The sequence below is a fragment of the Prionailurus viverrinus genome, chromosome A1 (genome assembly GCF_022837055.1).
Source record: "Prionailurus viverrinus isolate Anna chromosome A1, UM_Priviv_1.0, whole genome shotgun sequence".
Taxonomy (NCBI): domain Eukaryota; kingdom Metazoa; phylum Chordata; class Mammalia; order Carnivora; family Felidae; genus Prionailurus; species Prionailurus viverrinus.
This window is the reverse complement of record NC_062561.1, coordinates 224,709,446-224,721,561: the sequence shown is the minus strand read 5'-3', so window position 1 is coordinate 224,721,561 and position 12,116 is coordinate 224,709,446.

Sequence of the window (12,116 nt, the reverse complement as noted above, 5' to 3'; positions counted from 1 at the left end):
AGAGTACGATGAATAATTATGCACTAAAAAAATGGAACAAATAAGAAATGGAGAAATACCTAGAAACACACAACTTACCAAGACTGAAATATGAAGAACTGGAAAAATCTGAACAGACTGATTACTAGTAAAGAAATTGAATCAGTAATCAAAAACTTCCCAAGCAAAAACCCAGTACTAAATGGCCTCGCTGGTGAATTTCATCAAATACTTAAAGAATACTAATCTTTTTCAAACACCCTGACACCAAAGCTAGACAAACACATCATAGAAAAAGGAAATTACAGGCTAATAATATCCCTGATGCAAATAAATGAAAAAATCCTCAACAAAATATTAGCAAACTGATTTCAATATATTAATATATTAATATTAATAATTAATATTTCAATAAATTAATATATTAATTTCATACACCATAATAAAATGGAATTCATTCCAGGGATGCAAGGTTCGTTCAACATTTGCCAATAAGTCAATGTGAAACACCATATTAACAAATGATGAATAAAAATCATGTGATCATATCAATACATGCAGAAAAAGAATTTGACAAAATTCAACTTCTTTTCACGACAAAAAGTCTCAACAAACTGAGTATGAAGGGTATATTTCTCAACATAATAAAAGCCATACAGAACAAGCCCATAGCTAACATCAAACTCAAGATTAGTAAAAAGACAAGAGTGCCTGCTCTTGACATTTAAAAAAAAAATTAACATTTATTCATCTTTGAGAGAGAGAGAAAGGGCATGAGTGGGGGAGGAGCAGAGGAGGAGGGAGACACAGAATCTGAAACAGGCTCCAGGCTCTAAGCTGTCAGCACAGAGCCTGATGCAGGGCTTGAACTCACTGACTGCAAGATCATGACCTGAGCCGAAGTTGGATGCTCAACCGACTGAGCCACCCAGGTGCCCCGTGACATTTTTATTCAACATCATGCTGGAAGTCGTAGCCAGAACCATTAGGCATGCATGCATGCATAAATAAATGGCATCCAAATCAGAAAGGAAAAAGTACAATGTCTATATTTGCAGATGATATAATATTATGTATTGAAAACCCTAAAGATTCCATAAAAATGTTAAACAAATTCAGCAAAGTTGCAGGGTATAAAACATATAAAATAAGCTGTGTTTCTATATACTAATAAAATATCAGAAAAATTTGTTTTTTTAATTTAATTTTATTTTAATTTACATCAAAACTAGTTAGCATATAGTGCAACATTGATTTCAGGAGTAGATTCCTTAATGAGCCTTACCCATTTAGCCCATCCCCCCTCCCACAACCAGTAACCACAACCCCCTCTCTCCAGTAATCCTCTGTTTGTTCTCCATATCAGAAGAATATGTGTTTAATTCCATTTACAAAAGAATAAAATGCTTACGAACAAATTTAACCAAGGAAGTAAAAGATCTGTACGATAAAACTATAATTTATTGATAATAGAAATGGAAGACGAATAAATGGGAAGATATTCCATGTTCATAGATTTGAAGAATAATGTGAATATAAATACTACCCAAAGCCATTTTCAGATCCGATGTAATCCCTGTCAAAATTCAAATGGAATTTTTCACAGAAATAGAAGAAACATTCTATACATTTATGTGGAACCACAAAACCCCCAAATACTCAAAGCAGTGGAGAAAGAACAAAACTGGTGGTATCACACTCCCTAATTTAAAACTATATTACAAAGCTACAATAAACAAAACAGTATGATATTGGCACAGAAATTAACATAGATCAGTGGAATAGAGTAGAAACCCTTGGCGGGGGGACATGCCTGTATGGTCAATACTTAACAGCAAAGGAGACAAGAATATACAATGTAGAAACAATAGTCTCTTCAATAAATGGTATTGAATAAACTAAACTGCCACAGGGAAATGAATGACTGGACTCCTATCTTATGCCATACATAGAACTAAACCAACAATGGATTAAAGGCTTGAACGTAAGTCCTAAACCATAAAAGTTCTGGACAAAAGCAGGGAGTATGCTCATTGACATAGGCCTTGTAATGATACTTTGGGTTGGACACCAAAAACAAAGGCAATCAAAGTAAAACTAAACTAGTGGGACCACATCAAATTTAAAAGCCTCCACACAGCAAAGGCAACCATCAACAAAAATGAAAATGCAACTCATTAAACAGGAGAAAATATTTGCATATCACATATTTGATAAAAGGTTAACATCCAGGGGCCCCTGGGTGGCTCAGTCAGTTGAGCATCCAACTTTGGTTCAGGTCATGATCTTGCAGTCTGTGTGTTGGAGCCCTGTGTTGGGTTTTGTGCTGACAGCCAGAGCCTGGAGCCTGCTTTAGATTCTGTGTATCCCTCTCTCTCTGCCCCTTCCTCACTCACACATTCTCTCTCTCTCTCTCAAAAATAAATATACTTTTAAAGAAAAAAAAGTTAATATATACTGTACTTCTACAAAGCAATGGAAAACAAATATTTTGATAACAAAATTGGCAAAGGACCTGAATAGAGATGTTTTCAAAGACAACATACAAATGGCCATCAGATACATGAAAAGATACTCAACATCACTGATCATCAGGGAAATGCAAATCAAAGCCACAATGACATATGACTTCACACCTGTTAGAATGGCGATCCTGAAGAAGATGTAAGTGTTGTTGATGATGTAGGAAAAAAAGGAACCATTGGGTACTACTGGTGGCCATGTAAATCAGTGCAACCACTACTGAAAACAGTACAGAGGTTCTTCAGAATATTAGAAATAAAACTGTAATATAGTTAAGCAATCCTACTTCTGGATATATATCCAAAGTAAATAACATGAGCTGGAATAGGTATCTGCACTCCGATATTTACTCCAGTGTATTCAGAATAGGCAAGATGTGGAAACAACCTAAGAATTTGCCAACAGGTAAAGGGATAAAGAAGGTGTGTGTATGTGTGTGTACTTGCATGCATGTGTACATAACACAATTCTGTTCAGCTATGAGAAAAGACATCCTTCCATTTGTAAAAGTATAAATGAACCTTGAGGATTTGTCCTAAGTGAAATATGTTGGAAAGAAAAATACTCTATGATATAACTTCTCTGTGGAAGCTATTAAGCCAAACCTCTAGAAACAGAGGTAGAATGATGGTTACCTGGAACTATCAGGTGGGGTAAAAGCAGATATGTTGATCAAAGATCACAAACTTCCAAGTGTAAGATGAATCATTTTGGGATATCTAACATCTAGAATGGTGATTACATTTATTAAGACTGCATTATATACTTGAAAATTACTAAAAGAGAAAATCTTAAATATTCTCACCACACACACACACACACACACACACACACACACACACACACACACTTTGTATTTATGGGACATGCTGATGTCAGCTAAGGGTATGGTGGTAATCATTTTGCAGTATATAAGTGTATCAAACAGGGGTGCCTGGCTGGCTCAGTTCGTTGAGCATCCGACTCATAATTTTGGCTCAGGTCATGATCCCAGGGTTGTGGGATCAAGCCCCGCTTTGGGGTGCTTCAGTGTAGAGCCTGATTAGGATTCTCTCTCTCTCAATCTCTCTCTCTCTCTCTCTCTCTCTCTCTTTCCCTCCTTCCCTCTGCCCCTCTCCCCTGCTCTTGCTCTCTAAAATAAAAATAAATAAAATAACTGTATCAAATTAACATATTGTACACCTTTAACTTACACAATGTTATGTCAGAGCTCTATAAAGCTGAAAGAGCCCATATAATGAAAATATCAAAAGCTTTTTGAAAAAAAAAATCTAAAAACAATAGGATTACTTTCAACTTATACAATGTTCATTGAATAGATATTGACAAAACTAAGCATCAGAGTAACTTGACTTGCCATCTAAAACTAGTTTGGTGACAATATGATTATTTTAATTTTATATTTATGAATAATTATATTTCATAACAGATACCAATTAGCTTACATTATATTTAAGTTATTAACTATAATTAAATATAAGTATGGCCTATCTTAAATGAATACATGTATAGATTTGGATGTACATACAAAATATTTTGAAATATATTTGCCATTACCAGTCTTCATACTTGGTGAGTGGGAATGGTAGAATTATTTGTTTCTGCATTATTTAAAATTGTTAAAAAGAGTATGTAGAAAATTGTATTTAAAACTAAATAATGAGGACAATAGTAAAACTATCAGCATGCAATTACAACGGTGAAATGATTTATTTACATCCATTTAATAAAAATGGTAAATTAGCATTGCTTTAGTAAATCCTCATTTGGCTGCTAAACAAAATATTCCCTTAAAATTAATATGCCATTTACTGTAATTTTAGTTTGATGTATACTATAGAAAAATCTGCATCTGAGAGGTTATTTCATGATTTAGATCTTTAAGTGGTCAGGAAACTACAGTTAATCATCACTCCCCTGGCAATCAACATGCCAAACACTCCCAAATCTGTTACATTCAAAGATTGAATCCACACAAAACCCAACAATGAAGGTAACATTACCTTCCTTTCTACACATGGAACAACAGATACAGAGGGACTAGGCAAACTCCACATCATGCAACTGGAAAGAGGTGGAATCAACATCTGAACTCAGAAATGAGATTTGAAAACAGTTTTGAATTATAAGCCAACATAAATAAAGCAGCAGCCTACATGTTGCCTTATAAGACATCAAATGTGATGGCACACTGTTAATCGTCAACAATATGAACAGAGTGGTTATGAAGGTATTTTATTATGTGTGTTCAGTATACGAGACAATGTCTTCAGCTTCCTGGTTTGTAACCTGATGGAGACAGCATTGATTTGTTTCTAGATGTAACCGAACTAGGCTTTATTGGCATGGGAGCAATTATCAAAAGGGAGACGGACAGAAAGTTAACAGTGTTTTTTTGTTTTTTTTTCCACTAATTTATTACAGAGAAATAAAGGTGAGAGGCACATGTCTGATTAAAGCTATAAATTTGGGAGAGTGATGGGGAAGGAATGGCCATGTAGGAGGATCCTGAGCTCATCTTCCATGGAGACACCAATGCAAACAGTACATATGAAGATGTTACTCTAAACACACCTGAAGAGTGACAAAAAGGATCTTTCACTGAAAGAAGGCCACATCAGGGAAAGTAGGAAGGGCAGAGGCGTGGTTAGGAATTAAACTCCCAGTTGGGTAACCTGCAAGCAGGAGGTATTCCATACGCATGGAAGAGTAAGGGGATCAAGCCATACACAAGGCACCCCTAGACCTGGGGACCTGTAATGAAAGCACAACACCCCATAACATCTTGCTTTGAAAACTGGTGAGACTTCGTTCCAGAAGCTTTGAAAATCAGTAGGGTTTAACTCCAGGGGAGCTGAAGGGCTACAGAAAACCAAGTCTTCACTCATAAAGGGCCAGGAAACTCTATCAGCTGGCCTGAGACCCCAAACAGATGTTTATTTATATTTTTGAAGGGGTGTGGGGTGTAAGCAGTGGAAGGCTGGATAATGAAGGAGACAGAGGATCTGAAGTGGGCTGCATGCTGACAGTAGAGAACCCTATGTGGGGCTTGAACTCATGAACTGTAAGATTATCAACTGAGCTGAAGTCCAATGCTTAACCAATTGAGCCATCCAGGCTCCCCAGAAGTAGCAGTTTAAAAAGGACTTGGGGTAAACATGAAGGAGATTTATTGAATAATTTTGGGACATGTGCCAGAGGGTAAGAATTGCATGAACTTTTCCTGGGATCAGAAGTACTGATGGGTGCCATTTTACTTGCCCTACTTCAGTCTAGCTGGCAGGTCACTTGAAGGAGTCATTTTGACACATTCCATCGACCTTGCTAGCACCACTTGCCTTGCCCACCTGTTTCCCTGCAGACCTGCCCTACACAACTCACTTGCCCTGTCAGGTATACCTCCAAATTAGCTCCTGCTCTGCCACACTCAGTGGACTGCTGAGTCTAGATTTATGTCATCCCGGTGAGACTATCATCTAATCAGACCCAGAAAGTGGCCCCAGCTGGGACTAACACTGCTCCAGACTGAATCCTGCCCCCAGGGAGGTAAGGAGCTTCACCCATCAGGAAGCCTGAAGTATCTACAGCTGGGCTTCTCACTCTGATGCAACAGAAGATGGCCCCAACCATGAGTATTATAGCCATGCCTCTCAGTCATCCCCAAAAAGGGCAAGCCTTGCCCACCAGTATACCCACGATCATCACTGCCAGTCATTGCTGATAGCTGGGCTGAGGCACAGCCCTGTGCATCAGCACATCCACAGCCATTGTAGCTCAGTTGGAACAAGAGAGCTCACACAGCCTACACACAAAAACACCATGGGGAACCTCTTTTTGGTGGCCCTAGGGGCTTATACTACTGGGCACCACAGATGTCTTCTACATAAAGCCACTACTTTCAAGATGCAAAGATGTAGCTGACCAACCTAAAACATACTAACAAACATAGAGAGCCAGACAAAATTAGAAGACAGAGAAATGCGATCCAAATGAAAGAATAAGAGAAAACCCAAGAGAAAGAAAGAGAGAGAAAGAAAGAAAGAGAGACAACACTAAATGAAACAGAGGTAAGCAATCTATCTGATCAAGAGTTCAAAGTAACGGTCATCAAGTTATTCATTGGACATGTGAGAAGCGTAGCTGAATACTCAGAACTGTGATGGAGAGATAGAAAACAAAAAATAACTAGTCAGAGCTGATGAATTCAATAACTAAAAAGGAAAAATACACCAGAGGGGGCCAATAGCAGATCGGAGCATAAAAAAGGATGGACCAGCAATCTGGAAGACAGCATAGTGGAAGCAACCAAGAACAACAAAAAGAAAAAACAGATACATAAAAATTAGGATAGCATAAAGGGATCTCTGTGACAACATCAGGCATAATAACATTATAGGGATCCCAGAAATAAAAGGGAAAGAATAGGGGCAGAAAATTAACGGAAGAAATAACAGCTGAAAACTTCCCTAACCTGGGAAAGGAAAACCTATCCAGATCCAGGCAGCAGAGAGTCCTAAATAAGATAACCCAAGGTGGTCCACACCATGACACATGCTAATTAGAATGATAAAAATTAAAAATATAAGGGCACCTGGGTGGTGTGGTTCGTTAAGCCTCCGACTCTTAATTTTGGTTCAGGTCATGAGCTCACGGTTCATGGGATCGAGCCCACATCGGGGTCCTCCTTCATCCCTGCTCACTCTCTTGTTCTGTCTCAAAATAAACTTTAAAAACATTTAAAAATATAATATTAAGAGGAACAAGAGGAAAACAAACCATTATGTACCAAGGAAACCCATAAGGCTATGAGCCTATTTTTCAGTAGAAACTTTGAATATATGATGCTACCTCTTTCTGGCCTGCAAAGTGCAGAAAGGGGAAAAAAATACAACCAAGACTATTTTATTCTCAAGGTTATCATCTCGAATTTAAGGAGAGATAAATATTTCCCCCAAACAAAAGCTAAAGGAGTTCATCACCACTGTACTGGCCTTAAAAGAAATGTTAAAAAAAAAAAAAAACAACAACTTTCTCCAGGGAAAAGAAATTAAAAAAAGTAAGAAAGAAAACCTAGGGTGACTTAGTGGATTAAAAGAAAAAAGACCTATGTTTACGCTGCCTACAAAATGCTCACTTCAGACCAAAGACACCACCTAAAAGTGAAATGATGGAAAAAATATCCCATGCCAATGAAAGTGAGGGGAAAAAACTGGGGATGCAATACTTATATCACACAAAAAAAATAGATTAAAAAAAACTGTAACATCAGGAGCAAAATAGATTTCCATTCTTGCTACTTTTACTGAACATAGTCTTGGAAGTCCTAGCCACAGTAATCAGACAGGAAAAAGAAAAAAAAAAGATCCAACTTGGTAAGGGAGAAGTAAAACGGTCACTATTTGCAGATGGCATGATATACATACAGAAAACCCTAAAGACACCACCAAAAACTATTAGAATAAATGAATCCATCACAGTTGCAGAACACAGAGTCAGCATATAAAGATCTGTTGCATTTCTACATGCTAATAACCAGTAGAAAGAGATATTAAGAAAACAATCCCATTTACAACTGCAACAGAAAGAATAAAACATCTAAGAATAAATTTAGCCAAAGAGGTGAAACACCTGTACTCTGAAAATTATAAGACATTAATGAAAGAAGTTGAAAACAAATGGAAAGATATAATATGCCCATGGATTGAAAGAATATTTTTTTAAATGTCCACACTACCCAAAGAAATCTACAAATTCAAAGCGATCTCTGTTTAAACAATACCAATAGCATTTTTTTCAGAACTAGAATAAAAAAAAATCCTAAAATTCTATGGAACCACAAAATACCCCAAATAGCCAAAACACTCCTTGAGAAAGAAGAACAGAGTTGGAGGCATCACAATTCCAGACTTTAAACTATACTACAAAGCTATAAGTAATCAAAATATACACAAAAAATAGACACATAGGTCAATAGAACAGCATAGAGAGCCAAGAAATAAACCAACACTTATATGGTCAATTACCACACAGGAGTCAAGAATATACTGTGGGGAAAAGACAGCCTCTTTAATAAATGGTTTTGGCAAAACTGGACATCTTAACATGCAAAGGAATGAAAATTGACCACTTTGATACACCATATGCAAAAATAAACTCAACATGAATTAAAGGGCACCTGTGTTAGTCAGTTAAGCATTGGATTCTTGATTTTGGCTCAGGTCATGATCTCATGAACATTGAGATCAAGCCGTATGCTCTCAGTGCAGATCCTCCTTGCGATTCTCTCTCCCTCTCTCTCTGCACACCTCCCCCCCCCCAAACAAAAAAAACAAACAAAAACAAAAAAAAAACACTTTAAACCAATGAATTAAAGACCCAAATCCAGGACGTGGAACCATTAAGTCTCCAAAAGAAATCATGGGCAGTTATTTTCTGGACATTAACCTCAGCAGTATTATTCTGAATATGTCTTCCTGGGCAAGGGAAACAAAATCAGAAATAAACAATTGATAATATGTTAAACTCCAATGCTTTTGCACAGTGATGGAAACCATCCACAAAAAGGCCACCTACTTAATGAGAGAAGATATTTGCAGATGTTATATCTGATAAGGGTTTAATATCCAAAATATACCAATAACCCCTATAACTCAACAACACACAAATAAATACTCTGATTAAAAGATGGGCAGTAAACCTGAACAGAAATGTTTCCAAATAAGGCATACAGATGGTCAACAGATATGTGAAAAATGTTCCACATTACTAATCAACAGGGAAATGCAAGTCAAAACCACAAAGAGATATTACCTCATACCAGTCAGAATAGCTAATATCAGAAAGACAAGAAATAAGGGTTGGCAAAAATATGGAGGGAAGATAACCCTCTTGCTCCATTAATACGAATGTAAATTGGTACAAACACTATAGAAAACAATGTGGGGTTCCATCAAAAAATTAAAAATAGAAATACCATGCAAGCCACCCATTTCACTCCTAGGTAATTGCCTGAAGAAAGCAAAAACACTAATTGTAAAAGATATATGCACCCGTATCTTTATTACCTGTACTATTTACAGTAGCTAAGATATGAAAGAAACTTACATGTCCATAAATAGATGAATGGACAAGAAAATATGTGTATATACAAAATGGAATATTACTCAGCTGTAACAAAAGAATGAAATCCTGGCCATTTGTGACAATATGAATACATCTGGAGGGTATAATGGTAAGTGAAATAAGTCAGAGAAAATACAATGAGTTCACCTATATGTGGAATCTAAAAGACAAAAGTGAATAAAACAAAACACCTACAAAACACATGTTCAAAATCAGAGAACAAACTGGTGTTTGGCAGAACAGAGGGAGATGAGGAATGAGGTGGGATAAGTGAAGGAGAGTAAGAGGTAAAAACTTCTAGTTATAAAATAATTCAGGGGGAGAAAATGTACAGCATAGAAAATATAGTTAATACGATTGTTGTATGGTGACAGATGGTAGCTACGTGCATCATGGTGAGCCTTTCATACCGTATGCGATTTTCAAACCACTACATTGTACAACTGAAACTAATGTAATTTTACATAAACTATACTTCAACTAAAAATAGAAATCGAAGTTTAAAAAAATTATCATAGAAAAAAATATACTTGACCCTCGAACATGTGTTTGAACTTCATGCGTTCATTTATACTCAAATTTTTTCAATACAATATGGTAATGTAAATGCATTTTCTCTTAAGAGTTTCCTAATAACATATGCTTTCTCTAGCTTACTTTATTGTAAGAATACAGTATATGAGAAAGATAACATACAAAGTATTAACTGTTTATGTCATTAGTAAGGCTACTGGTCAAGCAGAGGTTATTAGTGGTTAAGTTCTGGAAAAGTCAAACATCGTTTTTGACTGTGCAGTGGGTTGATACCTCTCACTTCATGTTGTTCAAGGGTCCATTGTATCTTACACATCCATGTATTCAAAATGCCTTCAAATAGATTAAAGTCAGCTCAGAATACTCAGGTCAAACTGTCCAAATAATAAAATAATATCCAAGCACATTTTGTGGGATGCACAATTGATCAATGTTCTCAGTTTATTGTTCTGAATTATTCATTTAAATCTTATCATAAGCCTACATTTATGTATTGTAATGCACAATAAGTTTTACCTAATATGCTTTTCAGAGAAATAAAAATGTGTTTTTTTTTAAAAAATAATGTTAATTTATTTTTGAAGGAAAGAGAGACAGGGCATCAGTGGGGGAGGTGCAGAGAGAGAGGGAGACACAGAATCTGAAATGGGCTCCACACGGGGCTCCAACTCACAAACCACAAGATCATGACCTGAGCTGAAGTAGGTGCCCCAATTTACCTTTGATCAAAAAGTTTTCAGCCTTCGAATGTTTTGTTTCTTTCATTAACACTTAATAAAAATAGTTCTGAGAAATATTCATGTATGAATTTTTTACTAGTGCATTATTGAATCAGCTTATCAATACTGTGGATCAATTTTTCATAAAATGTTTCTTTAATTATACCAAAAGAAATATTATTCTCAGTGCCATGACACTAATAAAAATAAAACCAGAAGCCATCATACTTTATTGCTTTATAATGCCATTCACATTTTTACATGATTCAGAAAAATACCTTGTTTTATCAATAATCAACTTTATATGCTTCACATCTCAAGAATTAGTTACAATCCTGACAAATTGTAGCTGGGTTTCATGGAGTAAGCATTAATTCTATTCATCTTCATTTACTTATTATAATGTAAAATTAAAGTAATTCCAAAGAACCAAAATTGTAAGAGTAGCCACAAAGGACAATTTTTGATTGAGGCACAGTGGGCTTTGACGAGTGTCTCCTTTTGCTAGTGAGGAATCTAATCTCAGAAATTTCACAAGTAGTCTAACGTAATATCTAGCTGAAAAATCATTAGGACATTGTTTTAGACATCTTTCAAATAAAGGGATGGCATGAGTTAATTCTGAGTACAAGACACTGTGCTGGGGTCACACACTACACAAGATACTCAATCTCCCTTTCCAGAGATTTAGACACTACACCTAGACATTCTATCTCTTAAATATCTTTAATTATAAAAGTACCACATATTGTCTCCCTATGTATCCAACTACCAGCATGGAGCTTGCCCTGAGTCACCACTGAAGAAACAAATGTTGTCTGGACATTTGTCTGCCTCCCCAACTAGACTTTGTGCTCCTCTTGGTTAGGACTATAATTTAGCATAAATTTCAGCGTCCAGCAGACAGATACAAAGTAAAGAAGTATTTACAGTGAACTAAAAAACACATTTTAAGCATGCATGTAATTTGCTTGGGCTGCTTCTTATGTTGTATTATAAAGTATTATATTTTATACAACATAAGAATAATCCCGAATAATATATTTACAATTCATGTGTTACTTTAATGGGTTATTGTGAAAACAAACACTGTTTGCATTCCGTTAAAACTTTCTCTGTAGTTTCAGAAACCACACTGCACAAAGGTGGCAGTGACAAATAATCTGTGGACTTCACAAATTGAAAACACCATGGTTGAAAGTCAGCTATTTGATCTGGAATGCAACACAAAAGCCTGAT